Below are 21,551 nucleotides of genomic sequence, written 5' to 3'. Positions count from 1 at the left end.
TTTACAGTCCTTTGTGTGTATAGCCCTGAAGAGAAGTTCTGATGCACACTCAAGTTTGGGAACTACTGCACTAGACTAAAAAAATGAAAAGGCAAGTCTCCATGCTGAAATCTGTCTATTCAAATTCTTCCATTTAAGAAAACAGTAATTTCCAGCAGTAGAGAATGAGTGGAAAATGCTCAAGTATTCTGCTTGTCAGCAGAGTTTATTCCAATTTATTTGAATAGTCTCTATAACCATTACATATTACTAGATTCGACATTCTTGAAAGAAATGAGACAATACATGTGAATATACACAACATCAGGACTCAATAAATGTATGGTGGATTTTAATCTAAGTCTTGCTCTGGAAGTGCTACAAGTTGCATAAAAGACTTGGCCACTTATAGGAAGCAATTCTTGCCTTTCTAAATGGAAAATCCTGTTGTATTGATTTCATGCATTTGACACCAGCTGTGAAACTTGTTATGGCAGGATTACATCTTACATAAGGATTGAGTTATCATATTTTTAAATGTATATGATGTGTCTTCATTCTTCTCCTGCACCGGAAAAAGTACAAAGACAAGAAAAGCAAAAAAAAAAAAAAAAAAAAATGAATAGAAAAGAAGGAAAATTCAAAGGCATTTTAAGAATATAGTAAATCTGAAATCTATTCACAATATCAGTAGACATTAGTACATTGTTACAGGCTAGCAATAGCATAAACCCCATTTTATGTGATGATGATGATGATGATGATGATGATGATGACATAGATAACCCAAGTTCAAATGGCTTATTTGAAGAGATAAAGATTAAAACAGTGGGGGGGGGGGGGAAACACCAGAAAACCTAGGCAATTTTTTAAAAAGTGTATGTAAAACTCCCCTGAGAAAGTAGTCAGTGGCAGGCCTCTAGACCAATAAGAAAATGATTGTTTTAAAAGCCGGATGGTGGGATGAGTAAAGGGATGACATACAATATTGTTGGTCATTTGGGAGAAGAATGAAACCAATTTGGTGGAATATGTTGCTCTGTGTATAAAGTGAGATAACTCACTTTATCCGTCCAAGAACAACATCCAATTACAACCAAAAAAAAAAAAATTGTAGTAATGTTGGAGATGTGTGTGGGCGAATAAATTTGAGAATAGAGTCATTATATCTGGACCTGGGCTGTCTACCAGCCACATGACACTATTTTATAATGAAATTAAATAAAATTCAGGCACCTGACTACCTACATTGCTCAAAGGTCACATGTGCCTAGTGACTGTGCTATTGGAGAACACAGATATAGAACATTTCCATCATAACAGAAAATTCCATTGGACAGCACTGATACATGCAACTGTTAGAAGTGCCTTGTATATAAAAGATATGATCTAAAAGAAGACACACACATGTGCACACACTTATAAAGCTTATGATTCATCCATTTTTTTTTCTTTCAGAACATTTCCTGAGTATTTCTCATGTAAAAGTTGCTATGCTAGGTATTCAGGGTCCACAGATTAAAACGAAATAGTCTCTGCCCTCAAGGAGCTCATAGTGCAATAGGAAATAATGACATATAAACAGTTTGGCCAATCAGCAAACATTTCCTGGGTACCAACTACCTGAAATGCACTTAGTGCTGAGGAAGATAATAAAAACAGTAAGCAAGTTCTCTCAGCCTTCAAAGGGCTTACAACCTAGTTAATGATATACAATGCACAGTAAGATGTAAAACGTTTACATTAATATTTGGGACTATGTACTTCTGACTGAGATCCATGAGAATTTTTTCCCATTTTAGGTTTGCACTGAGATGATAATCCAGAAAAACAAAATATGTACAAATGTATTGTAATTAATATCTGAATAATCATCTTAAAGTTAAATATGGCCCCCAAATTTTTATTCCGGTGTTCGCTGTTGGTGTTCTCAATCATGCATTACTAGGTAAAGGCCAAATAACATATAATTTGCTAAATAAATAAAGTCTGATTAGAAAAAAGGTGAAGATGAATGGAGTCATTATAGAACACATGGGAACACAGGCATCCAAAAGCACCTGCACTGTATGGTTAAAATCATCATCGTTTGAAAGCGAAGCTGATGCATGCAACCAATCTCTGTGCAGTTTCTGCCCAATCTGTTTTCTCCATTCCTGCCATCTTTGGATACGGCTTACGCATTTGACTCAGAATTCAATAACTTCACAATGCTAATCACATCTTTAAGAGATTAAAAAGATGTTAGAGTTCTCAGGTGACATGTCACTAAAGCTGACATTTGAAGATTATTTACTGGTAGAGTTTTGGTCATGTATGAAGTCTGATTACCCCGAACCAGCAAACAAAGACCTCAAGTTAATATCGTTTTCATTAAATTTACTTTTTAAAAGGATGCTTTCTGCATTTCTATTACTATGAAACACAGAAACCGATTAAATAAGAGCAAGATCTGAGGCTACATCTTCACACTTTTAAACCCTACACGGGCAATGTAATTTCATCGGTTTTGCTGTACACGCTTAATATTTGCTCACTGGTTTTTGTCTTTATAATTTGTAAAAAGCACTGTATTTATGTTCCTACATACTTAAGCAAATGTTTAATAAGAATAACTTAGGTTCACAATGTATAGAGCAGTAGTCTAGCTAAAATCAACCACGTCTCTTGCGATGTTTTATTTGGAGAAGGTGCCCATGAGGAAGCCAAACCTTCTCCTGCTTCCTCTCCACCTAAGCATGAGAGGCCACGGATGTATAGTGGGCCACAGAGGAAATGGGATGAAACCACAAATACGTATGTTAGTCATTCCATATATTAAATACACTATGATATTTCAAAAGTATAAAGATGCTGTTCTGGGTAATAAAATGCAAATTCCTAGTTTAAAGACTACTCATACAGTAGGCTTTTTTATTATAAATTTCTCAATAAATTAACACTAAAATTCAACTTGTAAGCCTGTGCGAACCACTGCTATCGTCCGAAATTACTGTGGGAATTTAGAGAAGAGTGAGATCACGGTCATGTGCATAAATCGGAGGAAGCAGCACAAAAAAGGAGGAACATAAGTTATTCCTAGAGGAAAAGGAGCTGAGAAGATGCAGCCTCCTGATGGGTAAACTCTCCAAATAAAACCCCGGAGGAGCAAAAGTCTGATTTTGGCTAAGAAATGGCCACTGATAGTTCTGGAGGTAGCAGGTTCAGAAACTGCACTGAGAATGCTCAGCTGAAAGAAACGTTGCTATTTAGTATTCTTAATCGCAAATAAAAGAAGCTCAATTTACTGATCATTTATTGCTTACCTAACATAATCCCAGAAAAATCAGTGGAAGAATGGCCTCAAGAATGACTGAAAAACCGAAAATCTGTCATTTTGTTCTTTACCTACCACACACATGCACATATGTGCATGAGCGCACACACGCACACGTGCACACACACACACACACACACATCTTGACTTTTCTTTTCATGTTGATTTATTCTCTTAGGCTGATTGTTCCCATCATCTAAAATCTAAGCCACTTGCTAGCTCCAAGTTTAGTGCTTAAATCTTTAAAGCAGTAAGTCAGGAGGTCGCAAGAATTAAAAAGGTAAAGGTAATAAAGATAGACTAGGTCCAATCTATCAGAGAATCTGGATGCCATGCCAAGGAGTTGGGGCTTTTAGAGTCAAATCTGGCCTAAGCGAAGGTAGGAAATCTAACATGAAATCTTATGTTCTTTGCCATGTGACCATCTAATCTTCATACAGAATTTATCTCTATATGAAGAAATAAGTTTATTTCAAGAATTTCTGAGCTGCAACGTACTCTGGATTAGGTTATCGCAGTCCATCAGGCGGAGGGTGGTCAACAATTTTCCTTATGGAGAATAGTCTTACTGGAGAAGAGCAGGCACGTAAGCCCAGATGCGGCCATCCCAATACTCTGTCTACCTGTCCACAGTGGAGTGTGGTCTCTAGGTACAGACCTAACCGAACACAACCCAATTAGAGTGCTCTGGGGTGTTCAGGTTGAAATGCTTACATTTTGACTTAAATACTCAGGGAAATCTTAAAGTCTTTCTCACACCGTGCTGGGACACAGGGCACAACTCAGTAAAATTAACAGAATACAGATGAGTCCCACGCTGAGCTTGTATTTTACAGTAGAGCAGCAAGGGGATCTGGGCCAATGATTCTGATCAATGGAACTAGATCCATCTAAAGAAGAGATTTAAGTACATATGACTAAAGAGGAAAAAAGTAGAATATCTATGAATAGGATACAGAGGCACCACAGAGTAGAAAGGGGGACTGAGTAATAGAAGAAAAAAGGAGGAATGTCTGAATAGACTTTTCAAGTAGATCAAAAACTGAAAAAGCTATACAAAGAACCCAATGGCCAAAGAGGCAATGAGAATTCATGTTTCCTGACTGAACTGAATAGTGGAAATCTACATATAGGAGAGAAAGGAGACGCAGAGCTTTTGATTTTAGCCAAAATGATAAGTAGAAATAAAAATACACAGCCTCCACTCCACATTTTTACTTTTAGATGAGAGAGACCTATAATCTGTACTTTCTGCTGTGGGGGGAGGGCTGGAAGGCATGATACAGCATACGCTCTCACTCCTCTCTTCAACCCTCATCTTCCAGTATCCAGTTCTTTCAAGATGAATGAAGGAACCCAAGAGCAACTGTAGTGCTTACAAGCTCTTTGAATGGAAAAACAAGCTCTTCTCCCGGAAACTTCACTTACCACTAGTGAGTATGGGATGTGTACTACAAGACTGTGGGCTTTGAAGTCGGACTTAGATTTCATATCCTAGCTGAATGACCCTTAGCACGCTATTTGACCTTTCGAGGTCTCCATTTACTTGGAAGGATGATGGGGGGAAGAACTAGGGAAATTTGAACTCAGTTGCCAAATATGTGATGCAGATTAGAAAAAAATCATTCCTGCAAAGTGCTTGGAGCAACGAGCTATGCTTAACAGACCCCCAGGTCCCTACACAATTCACCATACATTGGGTGACAGATGTACAGTGGATCTGAGATGGTCTCTATTCCCTCGTGTAAAATAATGGGAGGCCAAGCTGTGGGCCTCCAAACCAGTGCTGGTTCCCTGAAAGAATTGATGGCACCAAGCCCTTAAAAATAGTTTCCATATGTAATACAGTAGGGACTAATTAAGTCAAATCCTAAACTAACATATGTGCTAGTGATTCATCGTTTTAAATGCTTCTACTCCTTTCTTACTACCACCATTTTTAAATGGAGTCTCACTACCACCATTCTCTTAAATGCTAGAAGAGTATTCTTTCCAGGGAGTTGCATGATTCCAGCTACTCTCCAATTCGATCCCATTTCCAAATGGTCATCATGCTTATCCTGGTCAAAAACCTCAACATTTCATTAAGCAATCACTTGCACACATTTCTTCCTCCTTCTTTCCTTCAGCAGTGGACATTCGCCATTCCTGTTGGCCATAAGCAACTGAACCCCATTATTATACATGGAGAATTCTCTCTGTTATGATACAGAGCCTAACTTCCACTATCGAAGCTGGTGTAACAACAGTGACAGAAACACTATCTCACAGAATCAGTTCTTCAGAGGTGACCACGAGCATTTTTTCTGACTGAGTAACATCTAAGCCATACATGCTAACTATCTCAGAGATTCCAGGAGTTTGTCAATATGGCTGACACAACCCAAGGTGACCTCCAATGAGTCATGCCCATGTATAGTCTCCTGCCCTTAAATTTAAGTAGAATATGTGACTTACTTCTAAACAATAGAATATGGCAAAGGTGATGGATGTTACTTGCTTGATTAGATTATGTATATGACAAAAGTGATGTCATATCACTCCTATATGTTACAGAAGAAGGTGATGGATATGGACTAGTTTGAATGGAATAATGATGATTGTTTTATCATTCTGAAGCAAGAGACTTTGAAAGCTGACTTTGAAAAGTTGAGCAGCCATGATATACGAGTGACTGTGAGAAGGTCGCATGGCAAAGAACAGCAGGCAGCCTCTAAGTACTGTGAGTGGCCTCTGATGGACAGCCAACAACAAAATGGAGACCTCAGTCCTACAACCATAAGGAGGTGAATTCTGCCAACAATCAAAGAAAGCTTGGAAGCAGATTTTTCCCCAGTTAAGCCTCTGATAAGACTGCAGCCCTGACCAACACCTGGTGAGAACAGAGGACCCAGTAGAGCTATGTATGGACGTCTAAGGAATGAAACTGAGATAACATTTGTGCTATTTCAAGCTGCTAAATCTGTAATAATGTGTTACCAAACGATAGAAAACAAACAGAGTCAATATCCTCTAATACATTAATTTAATGCTTAAGTTAACTGAAGTTAGTTTCAATGACTTGCTACCAAATATCTTGAGTGATATTTGAGTGACCAAATCTTATCGTTCCTTCAGTGGCCACTTCAAATTCCACTCATCACTATTCCATTAAAACTAGACTAGAGCACACCCGTCTCTTTCTTCTGTAGAAATAGAAAAAAAGTACCATTAACAACATGCTCGACTTTTCTCAATCTCACTAGCAACATGCTATACTTGCTCTAGTTCAGCAAAGAATATAAAGAATGGGAGTTTTCCTCTCTTTGGAGCTCCAAACATAATTAATTACAGCAAAAAGCAAACCACACTTGAATAGCCACTTTTTTCAGTATTTCACGTTCAAAATAATTTAGATAAGCTCCTATAAACTGTACATTAGGGAGAGAGACAGTTAAAAATATTGACTTAATAGAGAGCTCCTGGTACTGTCTGCTTATTCGAAAGTGCTTAAAGTATTTTCATAAAATACATGTGAGCTTGCATAAGATTATATATTTCTATGAAAATACAATGCTTTCTTCCGTATTGAATCTAACAATACAATGTCGGAAGTCTATCACATTGGCTGTTACAATGTGATAGGCAACTGCCCTAAAAAATTCTTGTAAGATCTGAAAAGAGAAGGAATTTGGGAAGATGACGAAAATGTCATGAGTATCTTCTCTAGATAAAAACAAATTGCTCTATTTTTTCTTTCTTTTTTTTTTTAAGTTTGATTTAACCAGACAAGAGGTCTATATGGACAGATATGACTAGATAATTGCATAAATCCTCTGTTCGCTTTGATTTCTGTAAGTTCAGCCATGGAGGCAGAGCTAATAAGAGAAGGTGGATATCCTGACACCCAGAACAACATGATTCCTAATCAATAGTGCAGTCCTCTGTCAATACTTTTTCAAAAAGCATGTTCTGAGTTCTCTCACCAGTGAGCCTGATGATCCTCAAGCTTGACAGCTGTGCTAATAAATTTCAAAAAAGCTTTGGCCAATAAAAGGGTAGTATGTAGCTGATAAGTTGGGGCCAGTCGGGGATAGAAGGATGAGAAAGAATGGATACTCCTCAGCGGTGCGCATGTATGTTTTAGCACTAGCGACTGGAGTCATGGTCCTTGCCCATCAACAGGCCAACAGTAAGGGTTTATTCCCTTATTACTATATACTAGGTGATATAAAATCTTAATCTGCACATCTACAAAATTGAGCACTTTAAAAATCTAGGAATGTATAAATTTATGAAAATGTCATGACATAGCCATCAGAGAAGCTTGCTCTTGGGAATAGGGTACAGGAAATATAGATGATATCTTCAGCTTCATACTGACTCACTAATGTGTGACCTCGGATTTATCAGTATACTTGCTACCTCTTCCCAAAAATGTGAACAATATATCGTCCTACCTGTTTCTCCAATATTTCAAAGAATCGCTGACAATGACGCAAGTTATAATAACAAGCTGGGAAAGATTGTACTTATCTGTGGATGTGTGCAATAAAAATTAAGTATGATGTCTTTATTGAAAGGGAAGGGCTTCAAACAATAAAAGCCCCTGCCAACATAAACATTAATATAAATTAAATTTTAAAACAAACAAAAAAATCCACTGAAGAAAAGTTTAAAGACACATTTGGATGTAATAACAAAAACTGTCCATAACTACAATATTTCACTAATGAGAAGGTACAGATGCTACATACAGAAGGATTTTATGATGTCCATATGTTTCTCAAATGATTCTCCTTGTTAGCTATTTCTCCATAACTCTATTTGAGAACAACCTACACCTTCCCCACAGAATGGGTATAAATTACAGCATGACATGTTATAATATTTAAACAACTTCAAAATAGAGGTAATTCTAATAAAAAGAAATGGCAGCACTATAACCCTAAAACAGCCTAAGATATTAATACAAATATGAATTTTGTATATGATCTAAACTAGTAAACAGGTTATCTGGTCAGTTGGCTTTATGATTTAAAACTCCTTAAAATCCAAATATATTCAAAATATACCCCAAATACATATAATAAGTAATTATTTATAAATAGTGGTAATAACTTCAGAAAGCAATACTGTTTACTATAATACTGGGCATAATAATGGTCATAAAACAATCATGAAATTCTGTGAATGTATAAAAATATTATTTTAATTTCAGGAAGGCCAACATTATTTTTACAGAAAATGGTAGTTTAATACAGCAAACACTCTCTAGCCAAAAAGGGTTTGGTTTGACTTTCTAATAAAGGCCAGCTTATCAATAGGCTAAATTGCAGAGGGAAAAAAACAGGAAGACTAAAGTTAATTTAAAAAAAAAAAAAAACCCTCTCTCCTAAACATAAATTGGTACTTAATTTAAAGCTCTTAACTTCCTTCTGCACAACCTTATGTGCATCTAACAGGTTTCATTCGGTAGAGAAGATGATCAATTCGGAAGGAGAGCTGGAAAAGCATCTCTCCCTCTAGTTGGCAGCCTGATACCAAAGGTTGGACTCAGCATTTCCACCCTACACGCACCTGTTTGTAACTGAAACATATATGAAAACATTCATTTTTTTCCCCACACAGAAAATTATGTATTCCAAGAAAATGCTTCTCTTCCTGAGCTTTGTCTCATTGAAACAAAATGGATGAAAATAAATTAAAAGAAAGTTTTACAATTGACTAAATTATTTGTCCTTTTAGAAATACAATATTCTTACTAAGTATTTTAAATGCAAATGCTTTCCAGAAGGCACGGCAGTGATTTGGTGTTTGGGTAATTAAATTGGTCCAAACTGGAACAGTGGTTTAAAAGGAAAAGGAGGACTAATTATCTGTGGTAAAAAGCAAGTATATTAAATAAGAAATTTTCAGTCACAATAATTTCCATAATAAACATCCAAAGTACCAAAGAGTACTTCAAAAGCTATCCTCTCCCAACATGATATTTTAATTGTCCTCATTTACCTAACTGCAATTTATTCTGTGCTGTTATTAATTACAGGATTAAAAAGATTTCTAGAGCATCAGAAAATAACATCCAGACCTTTTCAAATGTCAAAATGCTTTCTTTCTAAATAATTTAAATTACTTTTTCTTTAATATAGCTTCTCTATATATTTACTTCCTTTTCCTAGATTTCAATAATGCTTGCAAGATTCGAAAACATTGTACTCCAAATACCTGTAATTGCCAAATTTTACCATTTATAAGAAATAGCACACCAAGATTACTCAGTTGTATAAGCATTGTTATACCCTTTGGGGAGAAAAAAAAATTAACTCTTCACTTTCTTTTCCAGTTGAAGTTAAACTTTTTAAGCCTTTCTTATGCCACTCCCACATTTTGCATACACACAGACACACATAATATACACATAATGGGATATATGTAGATATCTCATTTCTCATAGATTTAAAATGTTAGTTACCTAATCTAAAAGTTCCCTTTAGCAGATTACACACATCTCCCTCACAGGGAAAACAAACACGACAGATCCTCCTGAAATTGGAGCTAGGAGACTCACTAGAGAATTTCCAATTCTATATCACAGGAAGCGCGTCCTCAGCTCCCCGCCGCAGGCCACCTCTCCCTGACAACCGTGCCTCGGATCTGGAGAGCAGCTCGGTCACATTCGATCACACCACAGACGCACAGGCCTCTTACACCAGCACCTCTCACTGCGGACAAGTGGGCGACGGCTTCAAAATCAAACAAACGCTGCCGGCTAGGCGCCCAGGGAACGCCCCCGTCCTCTCCTCTCTCCAGTCCCCACTGTGACAGTCTCGGACGGCGTTTAAGTCGCCACTTTACCTTATGCTTACTATTCATCACTCCCCTTCCACTAGCCAAGGAACTGCTTTATCTCCCATCCCCCAGGCTCCGGAACTTTTCTGAAAACCCAGTATTCTGCTGTGCAGATTTGGAATTGAAGTCCCCCACGGAACATCAAAGGTACCCCCACTAAGTATTGCTCACCTCGAGCAACACGTTGGCAGTACAACTTTTCATTCATAACTCGACTCCTGCATAAACTGGATGTGGGGGGTTCGGGGGATCACGTAACCGACCCCTCGCCTGGGCTTGGCTAGCAAATGAAAGGGTCTACACCAAAAAGATCACCTGGCACCGAACTTCTTGCAAAGGTTCCCCTAAACCGCCCAACCTCTGGATTGCGAGATTCAAGGCAAGCGGCGTCGGGGTTCAGACTGGGATGCTGTTAACCTGGGGAACCCGGGCAGGGAATTCAGCGGCGCATCCAGGGGACACTTGGCTCCCAATTCCCAGGGCTTCCCCCGAGCACGAGCCAGGGACCGGGCTCTGGTGCCACTCACCTCCGCCCGCTCCTGCTGAGCCTGTCGCGCCCTCTTTCGTCCCGCTCCGGCGACCCCCTAACTTCTACCTCTTCTCCAAACAGCCATCTTCCGAGAAGAAGAGAATGGCGAAGCAGAAACCAAGAGGGGATTGAAAGTTGAGTCAGGGACCGCCGCTGCTCCGCCAGCAGGGACTTAGCGGCCGCGGCAGGCGCCGGAGGAGGCGACGGAGGCGAGCGCGGCGGGAGCGGCGGGACCGGCTCCGTGCGCGCTGCGCGGTGTGCGGGACGCGCCGCCGCCACCGCCGCCGCGGTCGCGGCGCTGGGGCTGGAGCTCGGGAGGGCGGCAGCGCGCGGCCGCGAACTGTGAGAGCCGAGCCGGTGGCGGCGCGCGGAGGATTTACTAAAAATAGCAACTCTTGGGGAGGAGGTGGGGCGGGGGTAGGAGGAAGACGGAGGGAGGCCCGGCGGAGAGCCCCGGCGCGGCGGAGGCTGGGCGGGGCCGGGTGGGGAGCGGGGCAGGACCCGCGGCGGGAGCGCGGACCCGGGCGCCGCAGAGCCGCAGGCCCGGGAGGCGCGGGCCCGGGCTGGGGACGAGGGTGCGGGGACTCCTGGGCGCGCCGCGGAGGCCCGGGAAGGGGGCACCGGCGGCAGGAGGACCCAGAGAGCTGCCTTGGGTGGAGCAGAGGAGACCTCGGGGCTGGACCACGAGTCTTCCGAGGGGAAGGACGGGGGACCTAAGACTTGGGATTTCTAAAGCCAGATACGCCTGCTCGAGGCGCACGGTGACGGCCAGGCGGCCGGCGCACACGCTCCTCCTGCCGGACCTTTCGGCAGCCCGTGGCCGTGACCGAGGACCGTGCAGGGAAGGAGCCCGGCGGCCACCGCGCCCGCGCTCGCTCCGGGTGCCTGGCCGCTCAGGTGCGCACCACGCAGCGCCCGCCGAGCCGCAGCTCCGCGACTTTTTGAGAGACGAAGGGAGCATTCTGGGGCGGTACCTGGAGCGTCCCCACATATGCTTGGAGCTTAAAGAATCCATTCAAGGGAATTTTAGAAGAAAATGCTGCATTTGGGTTTTGTTGTTTTTTCTTTTAAGGGCCAAATGGGAAATGAGAGGAAACATGAGTTGGGTTTGTCGGGTTTAAGGCTGAATGGAGAGCACCATCCACTCTGAATCCGATCGTGGCAGAAGGGAGGCAGTTAGTAGGTTGGAGAACTGCCGAGGTGGTCCACTTCAGTAGTTAGTATTTTTACTTTGTGGATTTTTTTTTTTGAACTATTATAACAGTCTACACTAGCATCTCGATTACCTATAGAATCCTTTTTAAAAAGGTAGAACACCGAAAGACATTTTTTTTGAAAGTGTAATCCTATTCATACTTGACTAGTGTTAGCATTTGATCAAAGAAGCTAATGTTTATGGTGTGTATAATTTGCCCTTCAAAAGAATTAAAGCTTCTGTCCCTACGTGTACGTTTATATTTTCCTCTTCAGCGAAAACGGATGGTTCGTAAATTACACCAGGTGCAAAGAACAAGGGAGACCGAACCCAGCGCCCTCTGTTTTAAAGGAGGGAACTCGGATCCAGAAGAGTAAAGTGATTTGCCCAAGGTCTCATAGCTAGTGGCAGGGTCCAGATTAGACTCTAGGGTTAAAGTCAAACTACCTGTGTCTAAGACTGTGATAACATGGACAAGAGCATAGGACACCACAGCTGTGTGGTGTCTTGTGACTTAATTTAAAATACTTCAGCATTCATAGTAGAATGAAAGCACATGATGGTTAGATTTAGCCTGCACTTTGCTCTAATGGAGAATTCACAGGTGGTTAACTATCTTTTTTACTTATTTTTTAAATTTATTAGGGTAACTGGCTAATAAAATTACATAGGTATCAAGTGTATAATTCAGTGATAAAGCATATGTATGTTGTAGTCTGTGTTCACCACTCAAGGTCAAATCTCCTTCTGTTATCATATTTGACCCCCTTTACCCTTATCTTCCTTTCCCTCTGGTAACCACTATTCTGATGTCTGTGTCTATGAGTTTTTATTTATCTTGTTTGTTGCTTCAGTTTTATATCCAACATATGAGTGAAATCATATAGTTCTCGACTTTTTCTGTCTGACTTATTTCACTTAGCTAAAGACCCATCCATGTCACAAATGGCAGTATTTCTTTCATCTTTTCTTATGGCTGAGTAATATTCCATTGTATATATGTACCACATCTTTCTCCAGTCATCTTTCATAGGACACTTTGGTTGTTTTCATGTCTTGGCCACCATGAACAATGCTGCAGCTAGCTTTAAATAAAAAAGGTAGCACTCCTAAGGCTGTTGGTGCTAGAACTTCAGCTAGTTTAACTTTCTGTCTACACTAGGGATTCTGTTAATGAGCATGATGAATCTCTGTAATGAGTCCTCAATGGTGGAATCTGTTTGTCGACTACACTATTTTGGAGCTACTTCTCATTTGCATATGAAAGTAGTATAAGCAGCTATAAACATCTAGTGACCTTTTACCCTTTACCTTCCAAAATGGAGTCCTTTCTGAAATGGTCAAGTGTCTAGTCTTTTTTTTTTTTTTTTTTTGATGATTCTATTTATGTAATACTGACTGAAATGAAAACAACTTTCCCTCTATTATCTCTCAAGAAAACTTTTTTTTTAAGGAATCAAAACGAGTTTATTCTTAACTCTTTAAAAATCTCATCATGTGACTGTGTGTACAAATATATTTAAATATATATACATATAATTTTTTAAAAAACCTCTCTAAAATTGTCTTTTTTTCATGCACCAACACTAAATCCTAGGGTCTTCTCAGAATGCCTCACCATGATCAGGTGTGGTTGAAGTGTGGCTGAAGCATAAGAAAGGACAATTTGCTGGGATCTCACAAGATGTTTGTGTAATAAAGGCACGTAAGATGATTTGAACTGAAACTAATGTTCACTATTTAGAGAGGTAGTATAAGAAATAGTTTTTTTTTTTTCACTTATCTCTATTTATGTCTACCATATCTAGGTCATGTTACAACGCTATCTTCTTCAGCGTTCTCTTAGATATTTGAATGCTGACTTTGAGCAAGGCACTGGCTGGTGTTACTAGAGTTTCAAATATTTTAAGATATGGTTTAGTAGAAAATATTATAATTTCTCTTAAAAGTCCTATAGGGCTCCCACAGCTCTGTTCAAACCTATATTGTAAATTTGTGATATATTACAGTTGTTTTCTGATTTTATTCTCTCCTCAACTGAGCTCTGGGAGGACAGAGGTAACTCATTCACATTTTTTGTAATTTTTTAATAGACTTTTTTAGAACAATTTTAGATTTACAGAGAAATTGAGAAGATAATATAGGGAGTTCCCAAAGATTTACCCACATACATACACAATTTCCCCTGTTAGCAACATCTTACATTAATATTGTATAACTGTTATAATGAGTGAACTAACATTGACACGTTATTACTAACTGAAGTCAATAGTTTATTTAGATTTCCTTAGTTTTTACCTAATGTCCTTTTTCTGTTTCAGGATCCCATCTACAGATTCCATGTCTCCCTAGGCTCTTGTTGGCTGTGACAGTTTCTCAGACTTTCCTTGTTTTTGGACACCATGATATTTTTGAGGACTAATCATCAGGTATATTGTAGGTGGTCCCTGAATTGGAATTTGTCTGACATTTTTCTCATGATGAGACAGGTTATGGATTTGGGGAGGAAGATCAAAGGAATAAAGTGTCATTTTCAGCACATCATATCAAGAGTACACACTAGCAACATGGTTTATCGCTGTTGAAGTTGACCTGGCTGAAATAGTGTTTGCCAGGTTTCTCCACTGTAAATTTACTTTTTTATTCCCCCTTTCTATACTGTACCCCTTGAAAGAAAGTCACTGTGTGCAGCCCATGCTTAAGGAGTAGGAGTTAGTCCTGCCTCTTCTAGGGCAGAATGATCTACGTAATTTATTTGGAATTCTTGCGCATTCATTCATGCTTTTTTTTTTTTTTCCTCCTGGGATCAACACAGTGCCCTCATCATAGTAGGCTCTTGCAAGATTAGATTTAAAAAGAATTTAAAAAGAATTTTTTCCCATTTAGAAAACTGATAATATCTTCTGTATTTTAGCAAGAAAAAAAAATTCCTCATTCTAAGTCTATTTTTTTAACGTTAGGCATACAGAAGATAAATGAGGTATTTGTTGTGATGATGACGATAGAAGTTTTGTAGTTTTTCTTTATAGGGAGAAATACTGTGTAAATTCTATTATTGTTCGAAATGTTTGTGACAATCTCCCAGGAGCCCAGGCCTCTCACTGCCTGATACTCAACTTAGCCACATGACTTACTTTGGCCAATGACATATTAGCAGCAGTGATGTGTGCCATCTTCAAGCAAAATTTTTAACAGCCTTCCTGTAGTTCCTCTATTTCTCTTTGCCCTCTGCCACTAGATTAACAATTTTCCCAATTAGGACAACCCCTTTCAGAAATGAACACGGAAACTACCCAACTTGCAAGGCCAGAGTCTGTGTACCCACCGTAGCATTTTCACATCACTAAGCCTTCATATTTTTCCTTTTGTCACCAAGAAAAATCTTTCAGGACATTATTAGTCCCCTCCATAAAAGCTCCAGTTTTTGCCGAGATCATGTTTTCCTAGTAGTCATTTCATTTTGAAAATAATTTTTCTCATGCTTGCTGATAATACTCCCTCAGGATACTTAAGTGACTTTTTTTTTCTCAATTAATTTTGTCAGTTTCTAGGTCTGCAGCAATGAATATTGTATTGCTCATCATGTGTTCATGAATTCCCCATTGATGGGAGAGGTCTGTGCAGTAATAGAGGTTGTAATGTGCCCCATTAAGGGTTTCTTTCCCTTGTGAAATTTTCAATGGAAACTGGATGAATATTCTGCCTCTATTTTTAATAATGCCTTTCTTATGCAAAAATGTATAGGTCATAGTAAGATTTAATCACAACCCATTGCTCATTTATGAAATACTGCAATTAGTCTCATACAAATGTGAAGTGCTGCTATACACATGTTAGCAGGCTGTCAAACCAAGTTCTTGAATTATGAAGCAGTCAAAGAAAAGCTTTTGCTTTTAATACTTTCATCATAAGTTTCTTTAAAAAGAGTAATTTTCATATCCATTTTTATAAATATTTCACATTAAGGTGATCTTTGTATCGCAAATCTATAGCTAATCAGCTGACATTTAAAGAAAATATTTGAAAATCTAAATGTATATTTATATATACATGCTTATATTTATACATAATATTGGCAAGGAAATTAAAGTCCTTATTGGAAAATAATTCCTAACAAGTAAGTTTTATGCCAGTTAAGTCAGAGGAAGAATGTGAACAAATTAATGCTACTTTTGTACTAACCATTAAGTTGTATTTCAGCCCTAATATAATGTTACCTTATGATATGAAAGTATAAATTGAATGTTGCCTTTCGAAGTTAGGGTATCTAATCAGTTGCATAATGTTGTTTGCAATATGAATAAACATATACAAATTTTAGGATGCTCTTTTAAAGGAGTCTATTTTCAGTTCCTCTAAGAGATAAGGTTCACTTTCAGCTGTGGAAAATCTACATAACCAGTAGCTTGAACAAACTAAAAGTTTATTTACTTTTTTTAACACAGTAAGAAGTCTGGAGATAGGAAACTACTATAGGAAACTACTCGAATTGGTTTGATGGCTTAAGGTTAGATGGCCAAGGTTTTGTGATTTTTCAAGGCCTTTCTCCCGTTTTCACAAAATGCCAGCTCCAGCCATCAAATCCACTTTCTCGAGGGTAAGAAAAGGCAAAAGCAATGGAGAATATAAAAAGAGTAACACACATATCAAGAAAAAGAGAGATTTTTCTAGAAGTCCCAAGCAGACTTCTGTCTAGTTCTCCCTGGCCACAGCTGTGTCACATCATCAATCCTGTCTGTAAGGGAGGCTGGGATAGCTAATTTTATGTCATATTTATTTATCTATTCTCTATTGTTCCAGTCTCCATACTCGAGAAAAACAAGGGAAGGAGAGTTTGAATAAGTGGGTGAACCAACTTATAATATCTGTTGTTGTCTTCAAAGTTAAGGTTTTTTTAAAAATTGATATAGACTGTACTAGAAATTTTTCGATACTCAATATTTTAAAAAAGAAACCTGCTTTGTTAGAGAATTTTATGGTTTCATAAAGTCACTACATCTAACAACTCAATTTTACAAATGATGTAACTGAGATCCAAAAGTTTTAAGCAACTTACTCAAGGCCACAGGCAGATCTTAATTATTCCAGAACGCAGAGCCCTCTCTTGATCTAATACACACCTTCTATGTCAGCATCCTCCTCCCAGAGTAACCCCTGCCACTCTGCCATTTCCGCTTAAATTATTTTTTAAGTATGTCTTCCATCCTTTAACTTATCTCCTTCCTCTGAACCAAAATTCCAAACACACATAAACATTTTCCAATGCATTTGGTATTATTTAGACAAGTATTAAAAGACAGTTTTATGTTATAACCCTTCTTTTCTGTAGTCCTATTCTAAACCTTCTGTTAACTTTGCAGTTGTTATTTCTGAACAGCAAGAACATTAGAATGTACCCTCCTCCTCTAAATATAATTGTAATTGCCTATAAAGGAGTACAATCTTTTCTATAGTTCCTTGTGGCTGCATTTTCTAAATTTGAATTTTCTTAAGAAAATTCAAATTTAGAAAAAAGATTAATTTTGAGCATGTCTATTACCAAAATATTATTTGTGTTATAATACTTTTGATCATTGAAATCTACAATCCTGTACTGTTAAATATAGTTGGAAAATTTGTGGGATTTTTTTAAATTTATGAATTATTTAAAATTTTTAATCTTTATTTTATTAGATAATGAGCTCTTCTAGTGATTTCTAAAGTCCCAATTTTTATTTTCATGCAATCCAAGAACACATGGAAAGCATTAAATAAATTGATTCCTATTATATATTTAATTCCTACATATATATATACACACGTATACAAGCATTATTTCTTCTAAGCAAAAGAATAGCAATAAATAGCTTTTAGGTTATCTGAGTGTCATTGGCACAAAATTCTTTAAAAAGATTTTATACCTAAATTTTCATAAATTGCCATGTTACTCTGAACAACATATCAACATATATGACAATGATGGAAAAGAGCAGCAGGTGGACTTGTCCTAGGGCTGGCACTGCTCAGAGGTCAATACTTTTAGTGGCCAAATGATCAACTTTACCGTGAGGCCATAGAACATATATTTTACTTATAAAAAAAGAACTATAAATACCTACAGATACAAAGACAGTGAGTAAGTACACAACAGTCTGACAATGAATTCTGACGTCATGAGGAAGGTATTAGCTTTCTTTAAAGTATGTGCAATTACAAATATTCCCCCAAATCTCAAAGGTTTATTCTGTGCTTATGAAACTTGTCCTTGATTGTTCAGCTGTCAGTCTCCTCCACAATGTGTCTGTTTCAGAGCCTCAACACATAGAGCACCACTATCTCAAAAGTATGTTTCGTGGTAGAGAGAGCAAAGCTATGATGGACATGTGCACTAGCTCTAAAAGCTTCCCTTTGAAGTTGCATATATTGATTCCTCTCATGTTTCATTAGCGAAAACGAGTCACTTAGCCAAGCCTAATTTCAACATGGTGGGAAGTGTGATCCCCTCACAGAGAGAAACCTCAAGTAGTACTGATAATAATATAATAATAATATTTATGAAGGATTTTCTATACACCAGGCAATAAGCTAGGTATTAGTAAATAGATTATCCCATGTATTTTTACAGCAACCCTACAATTAAGGTACTTAAAATTGTCACCATTGAGAAATAGAAAATTGAGACAGTAAAATTAATAAATGCCCGGTTTCTCACCAATGTGCTGAAGTCGCATACAAAGTCCTACTCCACAGTTTACTGAATATGGAATACCGAAGACAAAGATGCACTATTGAGAAATATGAAGTAAACAAATTAAGCTCATGAGTCTTTAGCACTAAGTCAGCAAGTCCTGCTAATACACATATTTAGTAAACTTGATTACTTGCAAAAGCAATCCATTCATCCCTTGCGATATCCGTAACAGTGTGAAGAGAGACATTACTAGGGACTGAGGCTGAGAAGACCAAGAAAGATAATGTCAGAGAGATTATAATTATTGAAAAAGACCAAAGATCGAGACCAAGGAGACCTCAGAAATGAACTAAGATGTGGATCCCTGGCCTTTCAGGCTAGTAAATTATCTCTCCCTGGTTCAAAAGGGTTTGTGGTTAAAACTGAACTCACACTGAATGTTCCTTTACTTGCCGTGATCTATAATAAGTATTATATACAATCTTAATTTAGTTATATTTTTGTCTATAGTACATACTTGTGAGTCATTCTCAAATGATGCCATTCTATCAAATCTGAAATTTAGTAGATATTACTTTCAGCAATAGTAACCATCACAAAGAACCTTTCTGACATTGCTGTTGGTGTCATCATCATCATCATCATCATCATCATCATCATCATCATCATCACAGTTACTAACATTCAGTGAGATTTAATAAGTATCAGGCATTTTATTCTGCATACATTATCTCAAGCAATCCAAACAATAACCTTTTGAGAAACACAACGGTATCATCCATCTTCTGCACATGAAGAAACCAAGACTTAAGGGGTTAAGTAATATGCCTAAAATCACAGAACTGGTACCTGGTGACCAAGAATCAGATGCCAGGTGTGTCTGACTCTACAGCCCAGCTTTTATATTAGAGCTTTGGCAGTCACTTCCATTGTCCTACTTCCATTGACTTAAAAAAAATAGACAGGAATGTATAGAATTAATGCCTAATTTATACAATTACATGAAAAGTATATAGAAGGCATCCCCAACCTTTATGGCATGGACCGGTACCTGTCCGTGGCCTGTTAGAAACCGGCCCACACAGCAGGAGGTAAGCAGTGGACAGGCGAGCAAAGCTTCATCTGTATTTTCAGCTGCTCCCCAGTGCTAGCATCACCACCTCAGCTCCACTTCGGATCATCACGTATTAGATTCTCATAGGAGCACCAATCCCTGGTGCCAAGAAGGTTGAGGACTGCTGGTACATAGGATCAATCTGAGAGTTTCTTTTCCAAACCTAAAACTTTACACCCTTTTTCACCCCAATGATTCTTTTGCTATGTATCACATCCATCAGAATGAAAAAGATCTGATGTTGAGTATATTCTAGCACAAATAAATTTTCATTAAGTTTCTTACCATGGGGAGGATAAGCTCAGTCCTGTTACTATAGAATTGTTTCTAGGAAGTATGAACGAATAAGTATGTAATGTTCTTACTCACTTTTCCAGTTTAGTTCTGCTCTTTCCTACTAACCTAAATTGACTAAGTCTCTTCTCTTTTGCTTCAACAGGTCCAGTTGCTTCTCCTTCTTCTTTAGTTCTTCAACACACAATTGTCTAGGTATGTCTACATATACACTTACAACTTAATTATCACTTAAACTTACCACACAAAATGTATATTTCTTTCATTCCTATTATTTCTGGGTTCTAATCCTTGTCTTCTTATACACTAACAAAGGGAAATTTTCCATTTTGGTTTGTTTTAACTAAAAATGAAGTTAGGCTTTGAATATAAATCACAGTCTATGGTTAACCACTTACCTTGAACAGACAAACAGATGACTGAATGGATGAATAAAATGAACACAATATTGACTGAGCATATGATTGAATTTGTCAGTTAATGTTCGGCTCCAACCTTAACTGTTCATTTATGCTCTGTTCTTCATCACCGTTGTGTAATTGGTAATCAGTAGTAGAGTTTAACTGAGTCACATTTTCAGTCCAATTTCATTGTATTTTCAGTTTCAGAGTAATCAGACCACATTTTCAGTTTAAAAGGAATATTTCATCTATTCCCTCCAGACTCACTCTCTTCTCAATCTGGCTCTGTGCCCAGAAGTTTGGCCTCTGCAGACTGTATCACTTGGACTGGGTTTTGTCAGTGGGAGGCTGAGAGAGAGGTCACACCATGTTTAATCCCACCACTCCAGCTTTCCCTCTGAGGCCATAGTTTGGCAGTGACTGTGTTCTTCCTCGGCCTCCAGCTCCCACAGACAGAGCTCTCATGGGGTTCTGCTCAGCTGCTGTCGCCCCCTCAGCACCTCAGGACAAGGGACATTAAAGACTAGCTGCTCTTGCCGGGCTCTAGGCACTTCTCTATTACTTGTTGATGCCTCTAACGCTGCCCACACCTTTTTAAGAAATCGCTCAATCCTCTTTACCCCTTTGATTGTGCCATCTGTTTTCCTGCTTGGAGTGTAATATAGGCTAAAAATCACCTGAACTAAGAACGAAGTTTTAAATCAGTCGACCCCAAAATGCTCTGATGGCAGCTACCATATATCTGTCACCATCACCAGAGTAAGACTGGATGGATAACTTTTAAGGTACAGCAGGGAGCTCACTAAGGCCTAGAATTCCAAGGTTTCCCAAGAACACTGGATTTTCCCATTCAACATGATCCACTGTATCTAGGACGCGTGAGTATTCGTCCAAGCTTTAACCTCACCAATGAGGAAAGGATCATTATTTCTGTCTGTCTGCAGCTTAAGATGTACATGTATGTCTTCAATGGGCATATCTAACACAATACTAGTAGTATTGACATGAAGAGTAGCAAGTTGCAAGGAAGTGAATCATCCATATAAAATATGTAAATTATGGACCAAAAAGAAACATATTTTTGAAGTACTTAGCACAGGAAAGCATCTTCCCATTATAGTATGTTCTTAGGGGCCATGATTGAAGAAAGTAATATTTCCATCAGTCTTCAAGAGGTATTCAATATTCCCAACCAGGCGAATTTAAAATAAGTGGTTTCACA

General features: G+C 38.5%; 1 protein-coding gene and 1 long non-coding RNA gene across 4 annotated transcripts in view; one reads left to right on the top strand and one right to left on the bottom strand.

Annotated features, from left to right (window-relative positions):
- HDAC9 (histone deacetylase 9) overlaps positions 1–10,782 on the bottom strand; it is an 824,368-nt gene extending 813,586 nt beyond the window's left edge. The window contains exon 1 of one of the 3 annotated variants that reach the window (XM_016139429.2): positions 10,654–10,782. The gene's annotated coding sequence lies outside the window, so the exon portion shown is untranslated. Of the gene's footprint in view, positions 1–9,845; positions 10,096–10,653 lie in introns of those variants that run through there. The other 2 variants (XM_036231088.1, XM_016139430.2) reach the window with 2 other exon arrangements.
- A 3,304-nt stretch (positions 10,783–14,086) lies between these two features.
- LOC107507972 lies at positions 14,087–20,927 on the top strand. Its single transcript, XR_001596221.2, has 3 exons — positions 14,087–14,279; positions 20,074–20,123; positions 20,591–20,927. It is a non-coding gene; the product is annotated as an uncharacterized LOC107507972 (long non-coding RNA).
- The last annotated feature ends 624 nt before the right edge of the window (positions 20,928–21,551 follow it).

The sequence above is a fragment of the Rousettus aegyptiacus genome, unplaced genomic scaffold (genome assembly GCF_014176215.1).
Source record: "Rousettus aegyptiacus isolate mRouAeg1 unplaced genomic scaffold, mRouAeg1.p scaffold_m13_p_13, whole genome shotgun sequence".
Classification (NCBI taxonomy): domain Eukaryota; kingdom Metazoa; phylum Chordata; class Mammalia; order Chiroptera; family Pteropodidae; genus Rousettus; species Rousettus aegyptiacus.
This window is presented reverse-complemented; position numbering and strand designations above follow the sequence as displayed.